This window comes from Rhinatrema bivittatum, chromosome 2 (genome assembly GCF_901001135.1).
Source record: "Rhinatrema bivittatum chromosome 2, aRhiBiv1.1, whole genome shotgun sequence".
NCBI classification, from domain to species: Eukaryota; Metazoa; Chordata; class Amphibia; order Gymnophiona; family Rhinatrematidae; genus Rhinatrema; species Rhinatrema bivittatum.
Window position 1 is genome coordinate 70,925,945 of NC_042616.1, and position 20,066 is coordinate 70,946,010.

The 20,066-nt window shown below is 44.3% G+C and overlaps 1 long non-coding RNA gene across 1 annotated transcript in view; it reads right to left on the bottom strand.

The window, feature by feature from the left end:
* Positions 1-5,621: 5,621 nt before the first annotated feature.
* Positions 5,622-20,066, bottom strand: part of LOC115086026 — a 52,806-nt gene continuing 38,361 nt past the window's right edge. Inside the window, exon 3 of the long non-coding RNA XR_003855013.1 lies at positions 5,622-5,733. This is a non-coding gene — a long non-coding RNA (uncharacterized LOC115086026). The remainder of the gene's footprint in view (positions 5,734-20,066) is intronic.

Consider the following 20,066-nt stretch of genomic DNA (forward strand, 5'->3'; position numbering starts at 1 on the left):
ATGGCTGCACGAACCCAATGTAAGATGGTTCCACAGGTTCTCAAAGTTTGGAAGGTCCCATCCTATCACCACAGGGTAGGGTAGCCAAGGAAGAACTCCCATCTCTATTCTGTCTTGGCTGACTGGGGTCTTTCATTGTACCCAGCTTGGACCCGTTTCACTAATGCTCTTCAAATGAGTATTTTTATGCTCCCAGAGTCCACTAATGCCTAAGGCTGGAATGCCATCTAGCTCAACTGCAAAACACAAAAGTAGAAACTCCCTGGCTGGGGAGATCCATAAAATTACAAAAGTGTGGGGCCACGGCATTAATGCATTAGCTCATCTTCTCTGCAGGTACAGTCCCGTACAAAATGGCCTCTCTCCCTGCAGCTGAAACATGGCAGTCCCGTGGGTTTTTACGGTTGATGTGAAAAGTCCAGTCTGTCTGGCTACACCGGCTGTCAGGGTCTCCTGTCCTTAGAACTCCGGTGACCTCTATCTGGGTCGGGTGGTCTCCCCTGATCCCATGGCTGAACTTGGTAATTTGCTTCTGCCACTTCTAATGCCGTCTCTAATGTAAGATTCGGGTGTCTGCACACCCATTGCCTTAAAGGGAATTCTAGGCCAGCTAGGAATTGTTCAAGCAAATCCATGTTGCTTACTCCACCCTCATCTTCCTTTCCGGTTGCAGCCACTTCCAAGTCACATCCTGAAGTCAATAGAAAAGGTTCCCGGGTTCTCCTCTGTTTGAAGGATTCCTTGCTGAAATCGCTGCTGGTAGGCTTCTGGGGTGAGTCCTGTTCTCTCTAAGATGGCTGTTTTGTCTTCCTGATATGTGTGGCCCTCCCTTGCGGATTGGAGGTTTGAAGGCCTCTTGACTACTCATGCTGAGTAGATTCCCCAGATAGGTTGCCAACTATCTTCTGGTGAGTGTCAATGGCACCAAGGGCCGGTGATGTGTCAATGTATGTTTTGATAAAAACTTCTGTTTTGGCAGCACTGACTACGCTGCCAATTCCGATGCAGAACCTTTCTTTTTCTTCTGCACTGATGAGCCACATGAAGGAGAGGGACATGGCTCCCAGGTACACAGAGGAGTTTACTGGCTCCTGTGTCCAACACTTCCTTGTTTTGCTCATCCCCTGAACTATGGTGGATCCAGAGCTCAACATCACAGTTGGGGGAGCTTTGTTCAAGGAGCTCCTGTTTGACTTGGCATAGAGGGAGCCAGAAGAGGCTCCACTCTGGGAGAGGAACAGCTTTAACTTTTCACTAACCTGCGAAGTTCCTGCATCTTCCAGGCCCCGTTCCTCAGTGATCACAGCAACATTTGACTACAGTCATAGCAGTTAGCTGAATCATGATCGGGACCAAGATATCTGTTGCAGATATCTTGGGTGTCAGTGATGGACGTCGTGCAGCCACAAACACAGTCCTTGAAGTTACTGAAGGTGTTCTTCTTGGAGCTGGGCACTTTCAGTTATTGTTTTTTTTGTTTTGTTTTTGGAGTAGCACTAAAAGGTGCTGCTGCTGAGGCAGTGAGGAAACTCCAAGAATAAGTTAACAAAAGCAAAAAGTCAGAAAATTGAAAAAAAGACAAAAGAAGTATAAAGAAAGAAGATACTCATCCATGTGGAAGCTCACACACAAAAAAAAAAAAGACTGAGGGGCTCATGAGGCAACAATGCACAGGATCTCACACACCTACTCAGTAGTAAAATTTTACTGTTAGTGGTAATTCAGCCTTGCTTGTCGATGGAGAATGAATTTTTCACCTGATAGAGAAAGCAGTTTTGAAATAGTACTTGCTTGTTCCCTGGAGGAGCTTAAATTTCCCATGAAGGAAAATAATTTTGCAGAGAAACTATGTACACAGCTTTCTCCTAGTGCTGAAAGCACAGAGGACTTTTGCAAAGGGGCTTCCCTAGCCAAAAGAAGAACTGCTGACCTTGCTAAATTATTCACCTCGTGGCTGCTGCAGCATTAAATTATGCACATAACAGAAATTCCAAATCATGTTGCTTGAACACAGCTTCATCTTGCATGTAACTGTCTGATACTTCGTGTAACAATTATTTATTTGCATTTGTTAACCACCTATACCAAGGCCTGCAGGAGCTTAAAGAGAAACATACATAATAAAATGATACAGCATGGCAGCAACAGAATTATGCACATTAAAACTGAGATTTAGCCTTTCATTCTCTCTCTGTCTCTCCTGTTCCTGCCTACACGCTTTCCCTCTCTCCCACCTTCCCGGGCTCTGGAAGGACAGAAATGAACTGAGTACATTTACTTACTGCACACCTGTAAACAGCTGTGAAAGCACATCTTCCAGTAGGTACTATTGACGTAAATGGAACTCTTTCAGAAACTGCTAATCATAGCCTGCAACAATCTGTAACTCGTCCCTGCTGGCACTGTATACAAGATAAGATTTCCTACTTAACTTATACAACTGGTTAACATGAAATGCAGTGACTGGTAAAAAACAGCAAGGTGCCGAACAAACCATCAGTCTGAGTGATTTGGGTAAATATTTCACAATCAGCAGCCTGCATTCAGTGTATAGGTTATACCACCTTGAGCTGTGATCTTGGAAGATCTCAGAAAGCTGATGGTCCTGCACAGTAATTTAATGACAGGCTTCCATGGAACTCTTGGCACTTCCTCAGAGATATCTGTGGCTGAGTGAGAGGCACTCTTCCCTCTCAGATTATACTGAACGAATGGGCCATGATGGTGCTATGGCTGTCATTTTTGCAGATGATGCCCTGTTTATCTTGTCAAATATTAAATATCCCACAACATTTTTTTTTTCTTTACAGTGAGGGGATGCTATTTCTAGTGTAATAACGAAATTCCAGTACAGGCTGTACAGTCCTGCGCCTGCTAAAAGACCTGCAGAAACAAACTAATCAGATTCAGAAAATGCTCTGCCACTATGGTTATGCGCATTCCCAGTAAGCATTGTACAGTACAGTGGATTGACGTGCTAACTGCACTCACAATAATAAAGGGGGACTCGATCCTTCTGATGGTATTTCTTAGTAGATTGTAGGGACCTGCATGGTCTTGAAAGTTCATGCACTACAACATCATTTTATGTTGGTCCAATGAAAGCTATCATGATCTATTAATTAGGGATGTTCCAAGAAAAAACTTTTGTTTTGCTATCGGTTTTGTTACTTTTTTTTGTTTTAGCAAGCACTAAAACAAAACGAAAAAATGTTTTCCTATCATTTTGTTTTGGAAACAATAAATGTTGATATTTTCATGCAATAAAAATCACTCATGTCTAGACTGACACACTGAAAAATATAAAGAACCAACAACCTGAAGTGGACAATGATTAAATGCATATGAGGTTTTTCTCATAACAGATGGTCACTAGCATTTACTTATTTCTAATGGTGGTGCCATTAATCATCATCACAACCCACCATGCTTGTGTAAAGTCCCAACAACTTTTTTCTTTTTGCAATTAAACAAAATGCTAAACTTGCAGAATGATATTCAATACTTTGTTAGCATGAAACTCTATTTTCATTTTTCATTGCTTTGAAGTGAGAATTTGCAACTGTTAATTTTCCAGTGAAGATGGCATGGTACAATTAGTGGTAGTCTACAGCTTTCTTTTTTAGGAGGAGATTTGCCAGAAACTGGTTGTGCCGCTTTTAAAGGTACCTTGTCCATCAGAGGCATTCCAAAATGCTTTGCCATTGTACCATGCAGCACATTGCTATGGAAAACTGAAAACTATGGTCAATATTCAGAAGAGTTATGCAGCTAAAAACTGGGTTTTATCTGCACGTCTTCCTCTTTAAAAATCCCCCCTCTCACACACACACACACACTTTATCCGGGTAACTTTATCCGTACAAACTTTTTTGTGGACAAAATTACCCTGACAAAAAGGGGAGGAATGGCAAAGGAGGGCTAAAGCAGAGTTCCTACCTGTAATAGGTGTTCTCTGAGGGCAATTTTTTTTTAGATAGGGATTTCTCTCTTGTAAGGATTGCCATCCTGCATGTCCTCTGAGAAAGCAGAGTTGCTTACCTGTAACAGTTGCTCTCTGAAGTCAGCTGGATGTCAGTCCTCACAAAACCTGCCCACCTCCCCTTGAAGTTGGCTTACAGTTATATTCCAGGGTACAATACTGAGGGGACCCCCACGTAGATGCATGGTATATTGGCATGATGGGCATGCTCCGTGAAGCACAATCAAAGTTCTAGAAACTCTGACGTAAAGGTTCCAGGCCAGGTCCATAGGATGATGTCAACTACTTGTGAGGTCTGCATCCTGCTTGTCCTCAGAGCAAATATTTAGATGGATTGCACTATATTGAGTGCTATCCGGCTACATTTGTGTGGATATGTCCACCTGCACAAATAGTAGTCCTAAAGTTAAACAGGTAAAGTTACCCAGATAACTTTAATCAGATGATATATATAACATAAGAAACATAAGACTTTCCATATTGGGTTAGACCAAAGGTATATCAAGCCCAGTATCTTGTTTCTAACAGTGGGCAATCCAGGTCACAAGTACCTGGCAGGATCTCAAGGGGTAGATAAATTCCAAGCTGCTTATTCCAGGAATAAGTAATGGATTTCTGCAACTCTACCTTAATAATGGTTAATGGACTTTTCCTCCATGAACTTGTCCAAACCTTTTTTAAACACAGCTACACCAATAACTTTCACCACATCCTCTGGCAACAAATTCCAGAGCTTAATTATGCATCGAGTGTGTCCCCTGGTTTTTGTACATTTTTTGTTTTTGTACTTTTTGAAAGAGTAAACTTTTGTACTTTTTGAAAGAGTAAACTACTCTACTCGTCTACTCGTTTCATTCCACTCATTATTGTATACACCTCTATCATAACTCCCTTCAGCCATCTCTTCTCCAAGCTGAAGAGTCCTAACTCTTTAGCCTTTCTTCATAAGGGAATTGTTCCATCCCTTTTATCATCATTTTGGTCGCCCTTCTCTGTACCTTTTCTAATTCTGCTATTTTTTTTTTTTGAGATGTGTGCAGTTCTGGTCACCACAATACTCAGGTGCAGATAAGCCATGCTATCAGGGTAAAATTACTGGGATAACTTTATCTTTCACCTGCCTGCTGAATACACTCCTCTATTGGAAAATAAATCCAGCTAGCAGAAATCCTAACTAGCAAAGCTCAAACTGTCAAAGTGCAGGAAAATGGGCACAGTGATTCCCTGGGGTCTCGTAAAGCATTACCTTGAACTTACTAAAAAGGCAACAAGGACATGCTAAAGAAAAGAGGTCATTTTTACTGAAGCAGTTCAAGAGAATAGAGAATAAGAGTTCAATTTTTTTATTAAGGAGGCTGACAGCAAACAGCCGTCTGATCTCTTGCTGCCCCCTCTTTACTCTTCAGCTCCCATCTGCTCCTGTCTGTGATCAACATCTGGGTATGGGACTGGCACTCTGAGAAGAAACCTTCCAACTACCATCTTAAAAAGGATTTTACTGCAGATCTGAAGCCCTCGCTGACCAGACACAGAACAAACCCAGCACAGAACAAACCCAGACTTCTTGCGGCAAAATTTAGGCTTAGCTGCACCTGGAAAGAGCACACAACTCTGTAACAGAAATGTATTAGTGATCCCATACCTTTCCACAGCAGGAAAAAAAAATTGGATAGCTTGTTCCTTGATAGCTTGGCGGCTGATCTTCACAGCATTGCCAGAGATATCACGAATGGCTCTTGGTAGGTTCAACTCTGAAACAAAAAGGGGGGAAAAGACAATTCATTACGCCACGGCTTTCTGTGGGGCAGGCTTTCGCCACCAAGCACAATGGACGTCGTGTCAGGCTCTTCTTGCTTTCAAAGCTGCTATTGTTCTGCCCTTAACATTTCTAAAAGTAGAGTATGTTTGTTTTATTTCCTGAATTAAACGTTTTGTTCCTCATTTCATTCACTTGCTCCTCACCCGCATGATCGGATGCACTCATTGCAAGACAAGAATAAAAAGTCAGAGAATGACCGCAGAAGATCGAAAAAAGAAAGCTTCCAAGTTTTACTATATACATGACAGCAAATACAAATATATGGAAAACCTATTTGTAGAGGGGTTCTCCTTTCAGCCCTAAGTAAAGCGTCCCTGCTCTTTATAAGCATGAAGAATGTGGTTTCAGCTGGTCTGAGTGCTCTCAGTTGTATCTGGGGTCTCAACAGACTCTGCTCCTTGTGATGTCAGAGTAGTTTTAGTGTGGTAAGGAGAAGCACCACTCCCCACTGGGAGGGGCAAAGCAGTGTTATGAAGCCCGGGATTCCTGGTAACATAGAAACGACGGCAGAAAAAGAACAATCGGCCCATCCAGTCTGCCCAGCAAGCTCCCACATTTATTTTCCCATACTTATCTGTTTCACCAACCACCAACTTCAGGGCTCTTGTTGGTAACTGCTTGATTCAAATTTCCTGCCATCCCCTGTCATTGATGCAGAGAGTACTGTTTGAGTTGCATCAAAGGTGAGCATAAGGCTTATGGTTAAAGGCTGTATCCACCGCATCAAGCAAGTTACCCCGATGCTTGTTTACCCAGATTGCACAGATTGATGCCTTGTTGATGTCTGAATGTAAATCCTGTTTTCCTCACTTCCCCCTACCGTTGAAGCAGATAGCAACACTCTATATGCTTTCAAAGTGATGTATCAGGCTTAATTGGTTTGTAATAAGCAGCTACCCCCATGATTATTTGTTTACCCAGATTGTGGTTCAGTCCTTGTTGGTTGCTGCCTGAATGTAAAACCTGTTTTTCACTTTTCCCCCTGCCATAAAGCAGAGAGTGTTGAGTTTGTGGCTGCTTGATACCCTTGCTCCACCCTCTCTACCTCTGTGGTGACTCCCTCCGGGTCTGATGGACTGCTTGCTGCCGCGGCGTCTCCATGCCGCTTCTCCCCGGCGTCTTAGCACCGGACTGGCTCGACGCTGCGGATCCGCCATGTTCCTGATGACATAGGATGCGCGTGCTCCGAAGTATGTACCAGCAAGGACGCGAACCTCAGGGGCGTCCCCCTGTATTGACGTCATCCGCTTCCAACATAAAAGGTCTTCACTTTCACTTACGAGTTGAGTTAGCAAGGACACAAATTCGGACTTGAGCAAGGACATGAATACGGACAAGTATACGGACTCGCTACGAATTCGTCCAAGCTACTCTGCCTCCTCGACTTACCAGAGGTACCTGCTCCTCGGAGGCCTCGCTCTCTTTTCTCTATTTCAGATTGCAGATAGGAACCGGTACTCGCTCGAGGGCCCATGTTCCTGAATACTCTGAAGATTCTCTACTGCCTGGAAGCTATCGCAGATACAGACATTCGTGAGTTACCATCGCTCTCTCAGAGCTTTCCCTGGAACCAGGTACTCGCTCCTCGAGAGCCTAACTCTTTCCAGCTACTGAGCCTCCTTAAGAGTCTATGTGAGATTGTCATCTACTACTGGCTATGAATACAGCATACCCTGTCTACTCATTATCTATAGTCTCTCTACAGCTCAGCGATCCTGGGATCGCAGTTCCAGTATCTGAGGGACTGAGGTGGCAGTAGTGAGCTGATATGCCGGGCAAATCAGCTCACTACTGCCACCTCTGGTGGTTCTACTAACCTGTCTAATAAAAGAACTATCTGTATGTGTCTCCATACCCAAGCCTAGCCGGTGGTCCCTCTCAGGATATCCTCCTGGGGGCGCTGTCATCCATCGGCCCAAGGATTTACCTATTTACATTCCTTTCCAGCTGAGTACCCTCTCTAGCACTCCGCTGGTACAGATTGCCAACTCAGCAGTCTATATCATAACAAGATTGCTAGTTCCACCTATGGAGCATATCAGATTGCTAAACTCCTCCTTCCATGGGGGCCAGTCCCTAACTGATTGCTAATGCCGCATGGTGACTCATAACAGATTGCTCACTCCTCCCACTTCAGGAGCGGAGCATAACAGATTGCTAACTCCCATCTGCTTGCTCCTCCCATCAGCATAGCAGATTATAACAGAGAGCAGCACTGTATGGGGTAGATTTTCAAAGGGATATGCGCGTACCCCAACCCCCCCCCCCCTGCGCGCACCGAGCCTATTTTGCATAGGCTCGGCGGCACGCGCAAACCCCTGGGACGCGCGTAATCCCGGGGCTTTGCAAAGGGGGCATGTCGGGTGGGCGGCACGAATTTCGGGGCGGGGCGGGAGGCGGGGGCGTGACGCCAGCCCGGGGGCGTGGTCGAGGCCTCCGGACCAGCACGCAGATTTACACCTGCTTTCGGCAGGTATAAATCTGCCAAAGGTAGGGGGGGGGTGGGTTAGGTAGGGGAAGGGAAGGGAAGGTGAGGGGAGGCGGAAGGAAAGTTCCCTCCGAGGCCGCTCCGGCACGTGTAGGTTGCACAAATGTGCACCCCCTTGCGCGCGCTGACCCCGGATTTTATAAGATACGCGCGTATCTTATAAAATCCAGTGTACTTTTGTTCGCGCCTGGTGCACGAACAAAAGTATGCGCGCACGTAAATTTATCAAATCTACCCCTATATGTATTCAAAGTGATGTATCAGGCTTAATTGGTTTAGGGTAGAAACTGCCGTAATAAGCAAGCTACCCCCACGCTTATTTGTTTACCCAGATTATGAAGTTCAGTCCTTGTTGGTTGTTGTCTGAATGCTAATCCTCTTTTCCACATTTCCCCCTGCCGTTGAAGCAGAGAGCAATGTTGGGGTTGCATTAACCGTGCAAGGGATTTTTTTGAGTAAGGGTAGTAATCACCAGGTAGTAGTTAACATTCCAGCAAGCCACCCCCATGGCTCTACTCTTCATTCCCATCCTCTAGACTTTATGGATCCACAGTGTTTATCCCATGCCGCTTTGAAATCTTTCACAATTTTAGTCTTCACCACTTCCTCCAGAAGGACATTGGTTCTGAGTCTTCCTCCCTGGAGCTTCAAATCGTGATCCCTAGTTCTACTGATTTTTTTCCCATTGTAAAAGGTTTGTTGTTGGCCATGAATCATTAAAACCTTTCAAGTATCTGAAAGTCTGTATCATATCACCTCTGCTCCTCCTCTCCTCCAGGGTGTACATATTTAGGTTCTTTAATCTCTCCTCATAAGTCATTTTATGAAGACCATCCACCTTTTTGGTCGCTCTTCTCTGGACTGCCTCCATCCTTTCTTTGTCCCTTTGGAGATACGGTCTCCAGAACTGAACACAATACTCCAGGTGGGACCTCACCAAGGCCCTGTACAAGGGGATCATCACTTCCTTTCCCTTACTAGATATTCCTCTCTCTATGCAGCCCAGCATTCTTCTGGCTTTAGCTATCGCCTTGTCACATCGTTTCGCCGACTTCAGATCGTTAGACACCGTCACCCCAAGGTCTCTCTCCTGCTCCGTGCACATCAGTCCTTCACCTCCCATCAAATATAATTCTTTCGGATTTCCACTCCCCATGTGCATGACTCTGCACTTCTTGGCATTGAATCTCAGCTGCCATATCTTCAACCACTCTTCCAGCTTCCTTATATCACGTCTCATTCTCTCCACTCCTTCCGGCATGTCCACTCTGTTGCAGATCTTAGTATCATCCGCAAAAGGACAAACCTTACCTTCTATCCCGTCCTCAATGTCGCTCATAAAGATATTGAACAGGACCGGTTCTAACACCAATCCTTGGGGCACTCTGCTTAACACCGCTCTCTCTTCAGAGTAAGTTCCATTTACCGTTACACATTGTCTTCTGTTCATCAACCAGTTTGCAATCCAGGCCACCATCTTGGCACCCACTCCTAAGCTTCTCATTTTATTCACAAGCCTCCTGTGCGGTACTGTATCAAAAGCTTTGCTGAAATCCAAGTAGATGACATCGAGCGCTCCTCCTCTTTCTAATTCCCTAGTCACCCAATCAAAAAAGTCAATCAGATTTGTCTGACAGGACCTTCCCCTGGTGAATCCATGCTGCCTCTGGTCCAGCAATCCTTCCGACTGTAGATAGTTCACTATTCTTTCTTTCAGCAGCGACTCCATTATCTTTCCAACCACCAAGGTGAGGCTAACCGGCCTGTAGTTTCCAGCCTCCTCTCTGTTCCCACTCTTGTGAAGCAGGACCACCACCACTCTTCTCCAATCACTCGGCACCACTCCCGTTCTAGGAATCTGTTGAGCAGGTCACTCGGACCCGCCAGTACATCTCTGAGCTCCCTCAGTATCCTGGGATGGACCTCATCAGGTCCCATGGCTTTGTCCACTTTTATTTTTCCTAGCTCTTCCCATACATTCTCTTCTGTAAACGGAGTTGCATCTACTCCACTCCCCTCCAGTTTGTTAACTAGCGACAGTCCTTCTCCAGGGTTCTCTTTAGTGAACACTGAACTAAGTATTCATTTAATATTTCTGCCATTTCTTCATCTCTCTCCACACATTGATCCTTTTCACCTTTCAATTTCACTATACCCCTTGGAACTTTTCTCCTTTCTCTGATGTATCTGAAAAATGTTTTGTCACCTCGCTTTACCTCTTTGGCAATCCTTTCTTCCACTTGACTTTTTGCTATCTTGATTACTTTCTTCGTCTCCCTCAGTTCCATCAGATATTCTTCCTTGTGCTCCTCCTTTTGGGATCCTTTATATTTCTTGAACGCTGTTTTTTTAGCTTTTATTTTGTCAGCCACCTCCTTGAGAACCATATAGGTTTCATTTTTCTTTTGCTTTTCTTTACTTTTGCCTTGGTAACTGCTCCTTATATTTTGGTCCATTTTTGTTCCACAGCTCTCTTGTTCTGCCATCCTTCTAGTTCTTCTTGCTGATACTTCCCCATTTCATCAAAGTTCGTGTTTTTGAAATACAAAACTCGGGTCTTCGTGTAACTTCTCTGTATCCTATTTGTGATATGAAACCATACTGTTTGATGATCACTGGTGCTGAGGTGGGCACCCACCTGGACATTAGAGACATTATCTCAATTGGTGAGCACTAAATAGAGCAGTGGTTCTCAACCTTTTTTCTGTCGGGACACACCTGACAGATGGTTCTCACATGCGTGACACACTGACCCATGATCGTCACGGGGCTAGATGTAAAAGTACAGTTTGCATCCACGGGAACCCCCCTGACCCACAATAATGGATGTAAAGCAGAATTATGACATTCCCCATACAACTCACCCTACAAAAAAGATATTCTGGTTCTGGTGTCATCTCAGTAACAGCAACTCAAACTCCTACTTCCAGGCTCAATAGCCCTACTTATGAAAAGACAGCAGTTTACCACCAATGCATGTCCTCTTGAGAAAACACAACAAATAAGACTGATAAAACTCTTACATGCTAGTAAAATATCTCATCTCGGTAACAGACACAGAACCGACCTAACATACTCCCAGGATCTGTAGTAATGCACATAAACTAATCCGCACACAGTTACACCTGTATTATGGAATACACTCAAACAGGAGCAACCCTATCTATGAAAAGGCAACACTACAAATATTACATCAGACCCTAAATACCAATACACCTCTTATTAGGAAAACAGAACTAACAAGCAGCTATAGATCCCCAAACAGAAATAATTGTAAAACTATACTAATAAGCAGAATAAATGTTTCTAAACAGCTATGAACCGAATAACATCCAACAATTAAAAACCTCATAAAAATTAAAATTCTCCAAACACTAATAAAATATTTCAAAAAAAGCAGACACATCACATAATATTAAATAATTAAAATGGCAGTCAATTAAGAAAAATAAACTTAAAAAGCCACCTTTACTTACCCCCTCTAGCAGCTCTCCTACTCCTCTTCCATGCAGGCCGTAGCACACAGCAGAAGCAGCAGTAGAGGCTAAGCTCTATACTCATGGACCTCTTCCTTAGTGCCCATGTCTCTCACACACACACCATACCAGTCATGCCTCCATGACCAGTTTCTGTCTCTCACACACCAATCATCTCCCAAACAGTCTTTGAAACACCCACCAGTCACCTTCCTGAACAGTTTCTCTCATGCCATACACACACACAGGCTTCCCACTCCCGTGTTCTACTTACATATACGGGCTTCTCACTCTCAATCACTTTCTCTGTCTCACACACACTCACCAGTCTCTCACTCCCATGCTTGTTCTCTCCACATGCACAGGCTTCTCATTCCCATAATCACTTTCTTTCTCTCACACACACACACACACACACACACACACACACACCAGGCACCTGATCTCTCTCATGCATACACACACACAGGCTTCCCACTCCCATGTTCTTTCAGATATACAGGCTTCTCACTCCCATGCTGTCTCACACACACCCAGGTTTCTCACTCCCATGCTCACTCTTCACATGCACAGGTTTCTCATTCCCATAATCACTTTCTCTCTCACACACACACACACACACACACACACACACAGCAGTCACCTGATCTCTCTCATGCATACACACACACACACACACACACACACAGGCTTCCCACTCTTCTTTCAGATATACACGCTTCTCACTCCCATGCTGTGTCTCACACACACCCAGGTTTCTCACGCCCATGCTCACTCTCTTCACATGCACAGGCTTCTCATTCCCATAATCGCTTTCTCACACACACACACACACACCAGTCACCTGATCTCACTCATGCATACACACACGCACATAGGCTTCCCACTCCATGTTCTCTTTCAGATATGCAGGCTTCTCCCTCACATGCTGTGTCACACACACACAGGTTTCTCACTCCCATGCTCACTCTTCACATGCACAGGCTTCTCATTCCCATAATCACTTTCTCTCTGTTACACACACACCAGTCTCTCTCTCTCATTTCCATGCTCGCTCTCCACTGCACAGGCTTCTCATTCCCTGAATCACATTCTTTCTCTCATATTCACACACACCAGTCTCTCTCTCATGCATGCACAGACACACACACAGGCTTCTCACTCCCATGCTTTCTTTCACACCCCCCCCCCCCCCCAGGCTTCTTACGCCCATGCTTTCTCACATACCCAGATTTCTCACTTCAATGCTTTTTCTCTCTCTCACACACACATCAGTCACCTCCCTGACTAATGTCTCACACTTTCACATACACTTCAGTCATCTCCTTGAGCGGTCACTTTCATTGTCTCTCACATATACACACACATCAGCTCTCTGACCAGTTTCTCTCACTCACACACATGCTCTCAATCACACGCAGGCTGGCTGCTTCTCTCTCTCACTCACTTCCTCTTCCCCGCCCCGAGCACAAATTGTAGCTGCTGCAGCCTCCTCCAGCCCCCGCAGGCCAAGAAAGAAGAATCCCATCGGCCGCGGGAGGCTCAAGCTGCTCTCTCCTTTCCCGATTACCGGCTGCTTCAATTGCTCGGGGGCCGATGCTGCAGCGGCCGCTGCTACTTTCACGCGGCACGGCTCTTTCTTCTTCCCGCGCACCACGTATCACTTCCTGTTCCGGGTCACGGGGGGGGGGCTGGCGCGGGAAGAAGAAAAGGGCAGCCACGGATGCCACAGCTTTTTTTTTTTTTGCACCGCTGCCGTTCCGCTGGGCTTGAACGTGCTGATAGCCCGGCGGCAACGGCAGCAGGGAAGAAAGAGCAGCGGGGAGAGTCCGGGAACACGCGACACCCCTGCCGGTGCTTGGCGACACACTAGGGTGTCGCAACACACAGGTTGAGAACCGTTGAAATAGAGTATAGCTCCCTCCCTCGTGGGTTCCATTACCATTTGTTTGAACAGAGCCCCTTGCAGGGCATCCACTATCTCTCTATTGTTAGATTCCGCTGAAGGGATTCTCCAGTCTACATCCGGCAGATTAAAATCTCCAACAATCACCAATTCTCCCTTCTTTCCCATCTTTTGGATGTCTTCAACCAGATCTCTGTCAAGCTCTTCCTTTTGATTTGGAGGCCTGTAAACCACTCCAATATAAATGGATGCCCCATCATCTTTTTTTAGGTCGACCCATAGTGCTTCTTCTTTGCCCCATCTTCCTTGCAGTTCAGATGCTTGGCTATTGTTTCTGACATAAAAAGCCACTCCTCCCCCTTTCCTGTCCTCTCTGTCCTTCCTTAACAAGTTATAGCCCGGTATTGCCGTGTCCCAGTCACGAGATTCTGTGAACCACATCTCCGTGACAGGAGAGGAATCTGAAGTTCAGTCCTCTTTGGTTGTTATCTGAATGCAAATCCTCTTTTCCACATTTCCCTTTGCCGTTGAAGCAGAGAGCAATGTTGAGGTTGCATTAACCGTGCAAGGGATTTTTTTGAGTAAGGGTAGTAAACATTCCAGCAAGCCACCCCCATGGCTCTACTCTTCATTCCCATCCTCTAGCCTTTATGGATCCACAGTGTTTATCCCATGACGCTTTGAAATCTTTCACAGTTTTAGTCTTCACCACTTCCTCCAGAAGGGCATTCCAGGCATCCACCACCCTCCCTGTGAAGGAATACTTCCTGACATTGGTTCTGAGTCTTCTTCCCTGGAGCTTCAAATCATGACCTCTAGTTCTACTGATTTTTTTCCATTGTAAAAGGTTTGTTGTTAACCATGAATCATTAAAACCTTTCAAGTATCTGAAAGTCTGTATCATATCACCTCTGCTCCTCCTCTCCTCCAAGGTGTACATATTTAGGTTCTTTAATCTCTAGTTCTAGAGCAGTGATGGCGAACTCCAGTCCTCGAGTGCCACAAGCAGGCCAGGTTTTCAGGATATCTACAATGAATATGCAAGAGAAAGATTTGCATGCACTGCCTCCATTGTATGCAAATCTATCTCATGCATATTCAATAGGGTTGAGGAGAGATGTCTATTAATTTTGGGCGCCCTCCCCCCAACATCACTAAACCCCAAGAACAAATGACAATATATGATCTTACAAAATTATCATCTTTTATTTTTTTAAAAATGGATGCAAAATAACGACAAAGACCATACACCTGAAACATACATTATACCCCACTGTCTAGTGAAACACGTACAAGTGACAATCTGATTTATGTAGGGAATTGCTGCTACGACAAACAAGGCACAAAACGTTTCAAATGGACAAAGTGGCAATGCATAGCTCAGGAAGGCTGGATCCCAAAAAGAGATAATAGCAAGTAATTCAAAGATGTAGGACTCTATTAGAAAGTGAATGGCAGGCAATGCCAGGAAAAACAGAATGGTTAAAGACTCCAGCAAGTAACTCCAGGTAAGGCAGTAGTATGGGTTTCCTGAAGAGTTTGGTCTTTTCCACCTTCAGGGATACTTATCACACATTAGTGCAGCTACTAATCTGTTAGGAAAAGAAAAGGACACACTTACTGAGGAGACAGCCCGACCACTCCCTTACAACATGTGTATTGAGGCAGTAAGGTGATAAGTCAAACTTCTTTTTCAGGCAGATACAGTAAAAAATGCGGGAGAGCGGGCGCTCCGTGTTGAGTGCCCGCTCTCCCGACGCGCGCCCAGACACCTCGCCTGGGTGTGCGATTCTGTATTTAAATGAGGTGGTGCGCTAATAAGGAGGCGCTAGGGACAATAGCGCGTCCTTGGCGCCTCAATAGCAGTGGAGGTGGCCATCAGCAGGTCCGACAACCGACGCTCTATTTTACCGGCATCGGTTTTCAAACCCGCTGACAGCCACGGGTTAGGAAATTGGATGCCAATAAAATTGAGCGTCCGTTTTGCTAACCGCTGACCGATGGACAGATTTTTATTTATTTATTTTTTAAAGTTTTGGTTCCTCAGACTTAATTTCGCTAGGATATTAAGTCAAAGGGTGTACAGAAAAGCAGCATTTTCTGCTTTTCTGTACGCTTTACCGGGTTACTCAGAAATTAACACCTGCCCTTGGGTAGGCGTTAATTTCTGAGGGTAAAATGGCCGCAGATTTTACTTTCAGTATCCTGGGGACTAATAGCCTTATTATCAACATGCATTTGAATGTGATGAGTGCTATCAGTTTTCAGGGGGGGGGGCGGCCGCGCATTTTCGGCGCTCTAAACCCCTTACCGTATAAGGGTAACAGACGCGCGTCGAAAACGCAGGGCCAATTGCAGGTTAAATGGTGCGCTCGGCCGAGCGCGCCTTACTGTATTGGCCTCTTTGTTAGCCGAGTATCGCCACATGTGGAAGAACTTTCTGCCCTAGCCAAGGCACAGCCCCTGGGACCAGCTGATAGATGAAAGGGTTTGAAAAAGCCCCTTTGTCCATGAATTGCAAGTCAGGGAAAAAGCTTCGCCAAAAAAAGGTATTGGCAGGAAAAAAAATGGCTGCGCACTTGGCCAAGATAATGACAGAGTGAGTCATATGGTGCTGCCATTTTTACTCAGAATTCCATACTGTATCGTGTGACTGGGACAAAGAAACCTGCAAAATGTGGAACATTTCCACTGCTAAAAATGACTACAGGATAATGTAGAGTAACATAATAGGAATCTGCTTGACAAGATGAATTCTGCAGAAAACTTTTTTGGGGTTTTTTGTTTTTTTTTGGTATTAAGCAATTTATAAAAGTTGCTTCCATGATAACTATGTATTGCAGAAGTCTAGTTTTGTGTAACGTGAAAACAGGTAAATATTTCTATATAACTGACACATTAACTTCCAAACCAAACTCCGCCTTTACACTGAGGGCAGGGGGGGAAACTGATGTTTACTCTTAAAGAAAGGTAAACCCAGCTCTGCCCTTATCGCTGGAACCAAACAGGAGGGAGAGCACTGGCAGCTGCCCCCCCCCCCCCCCCCAATCACAGTGACTGGGCTAAGGAATGAGATTACCAATTGTAGGATGACCAATATTTTTGCCAATGATCCCTCCCGCAGGGTGGGGTTATATAAATAATGGCGCCTCCCAGCTGTGTAATTTGAAAATGGACATTAAAAAATGTACAAACACATTGCTAAAGAGAAGCCAAAGCAGAAAATTACTACCAAAAATAATTAAAACAAGCCATCAAATTTTACATTACACATTTAGACTCATATGCTATGAGACAAAAACTCATTTTTAAATATTTATCTTAGGAAAAGAGAGAAAAGCTAGCTTTCTGCAACGTATAAAGAGAAAACAATGGACACCCTTTCAGTTCTCAGTTCAATCCAATTAAAATTGTGTTCCTAAAGTCTCCATTTAAATTCTGGCCAGAAATTTAGTATGTGCTTTCTCAGTTCAATTTCACGTTTGCTGAAAGCTTTAGATGAATTTCACTGCAGTCCATGGGTGAGGATGCAGTTGCTAGATCCTTGGAGAACCCATGATGACTTCTGTCTACTCCACATTGATCAGGAAATCACACCGACTCTTGGAGCAACAGCCCACCTTCACCAAAAATGAAATAGAAATCTCCTCTCTATTCTGACTACAAATAAGACAATTCTTTGGATTATTCCTTATAACTCAGGCCTGGATTTATCAAAATGCACTAAATATCCCCCGTGATAGAAAAAGGTGCATGTTTTATGGTAATAGGCAGTTTATCGCAATTTGCACTAATACCTATGCAAAGAGGTAAGCTACCGCAAATTGTGATAACTTTTCACACTTTAAGATAAGTGCCAAAATGTGATATTTTCTACATACAACCACTTGGGGGAGAGGGAGGGAGAGAGAGAGAGAGAGAGAGAGAGACTAGCCATAATGCCCTCACAGTAGATAGGTATTTATATCCCTATGGGATGCCCACCTAGTAACTCGAGGTAAGGTTTAGATATTAGGGTAGGGGTTAGGGGCCACTTTGACATTGAAAGTGAGATGTACGAACAGAACAGTGCTCTCTTGTGAAGATTTTGATGACCCTCGGAGTGAGGAAACTCACCCAAAGATGAGATTTGTGCAATGTTCTCTCAACCTAGCTTGATGGACCCTCTACCTGGGTAACATCAAGGTACCTTGCACAAATGTCAAGGTGGACCCTAACCCCTACACTAATACCTAAACCTCACCTCGCGTTACTAGGTGGGCCTATGTCAATACCTATCTAGTGTGAAGGCATTATGGCGTCTCTGTCAGTCTCTCTCTCTCTCTCCTGATAGCTAGGTTAACACTCTGGGAGCTTCAAATCAGCATCCACAACCTATCACACAGCTTAATACTACTGACAAGGGTGTAGTTAAAGCCATGTGACAAGGCTTTGCAAAACAGTAAGCCTGCTATGACATGCATTAGATTCAGGGTAGGCAGAATAATATTAAATTAACCTGGCTGTATTGTGGTGAATTTTCACAACCCATTGATAGCATTAGAAGAGTTGACTGGAAATTTGGCAAATGTAATGTGGAGAAAGTGAGTGATTTTCCAATCACTATACCTGTACTTGCCACTATCATGGCTTGCTTTTAAGAAATGTATAATAAGTGATCTTGGCTTTATCTAACAAGGAGAGGGCCTCAGCTCTCATAATATAGGAGAATACACATATCTTCTAAAGAAGTATTGAACTGATCTAGGAAAACCAGAGTCTGACTCAGGAGAAGGTCTAGTTCACGTTAGTGGTGTGCTGCAGTGAGAGACAGACTGGATATATGAAACTGTAAGCTTGCTTACTGCAAACCTTATAACCAAACCCACTAAGAAAGTTAAAAGAAAGGAAAGGGATGACAAACAGCAAAACTGCTTCTAAAGTGAGAGGATCCATTTTGTTATTTTTCTTAGGTGGAAACAGTCTCACACTGTGAGTCATCACTCTGCACTAGGGCGAGAATATAGGCAGAGTACACAGAAGTACAGATAATAGTGCTTTAATACTTACAACATCCCCAATATGAAAATACTTAGTGGCACCTTCTCAGATTAAGTATATAAATATACAGCCACTAGTTGTGACTTGATATTAATGAGCAAATGAAACTTTACTCAGTGCACTGTGGTAATAGTGTGAGAGGAGAGTGAAAGTATGAAAATAATCCTCACCATACACGAGCATGCATCTGAATTTAATTTCTCTGTGCTAGCTAGAATAAGGATATTTAATTATCTTTTGTTTCTAACTGCGCCAGAGACAACATACCCAATACAGCATGAGGATCACAGTTGGAAAATGACATCCGTGACCCTCTGGCACTCAAGCCACACCCATGAACAGCGATGCTGCAAGCCACACCCCCTAGCAGCGGCAGAGGGCACAATGATTCATCCTAAATAAAGTCAGCTAAGTGTATTCTTGGCACAAAGTCTAGCTAGACAAACTTTTAACACCATAAAGAAAGAAAGAGAGTACAGAATCACTGTAACAGCTATAAGTAATTGTGCCATTTCCGCTCTGCTTAAAGGTCTGTGACAATGCTGGGATACCTGCCATCCTGGGGACTTGATTGAGCTTCTTGGTATGTTTATGGGTCCACACCCTCCTGGGGGACTCAACTCCACCTCTTGGAATACTGCTGGGGTCCATGACCTCCTGGGGAATCCAACTATACCTCTGGACCTCCCACTGGGGTCTACACCCTCCTGGGGGACTGCTCGATCTGCCACTGAGGTCCACACCCTGCTGGGGGATAGATCGATATGGCACTGGCTCCCTTTGCTCAAGAGGGACCCCGGGTCACCTCCCGATCTGATGCTGTACACTAGTATACTATTGTCACACTATACAGTGTCAGTCTAGTATACTGACACCAAAATGTTAAGAGAAATTAGGGAAGCTAACCAAATTGGTAGTGCGGCAATAATGGGAGATTTCAATTACCCCAGTATTAACTGGGTAAATGTATCATTGGGACATGCTAGAGAGATAAAGTTCCTGGATGGAATAAATGACAGCTTTATGGAGCAATTGGTTCAGTAACCAACAAGAGAGGGAGCAATTTTAGATCTAATTCTCAGTGGAGTACAGGATTTGGTGAGAGAGGTAACAGTGGTGTGGCCGCATAATATGATCAAATTTGAATTAATGGCTGGAAGGGGGACAGTAAGCAAATCCAAGGCTCTCGTGCTAAACTTTCAAAAAGGAAACTTTGATAAAATGAGAAAAATAGAAAAAAAACTGAAAGGAGCAGCTACAAAGGTAAAAAGTGTGCAAGAGGCATGGTCATTGTTAAAAAATACCATCCTAGAAGCACAGTCCAGATGTATTCCACACATTAAGAAAGGTGGAAA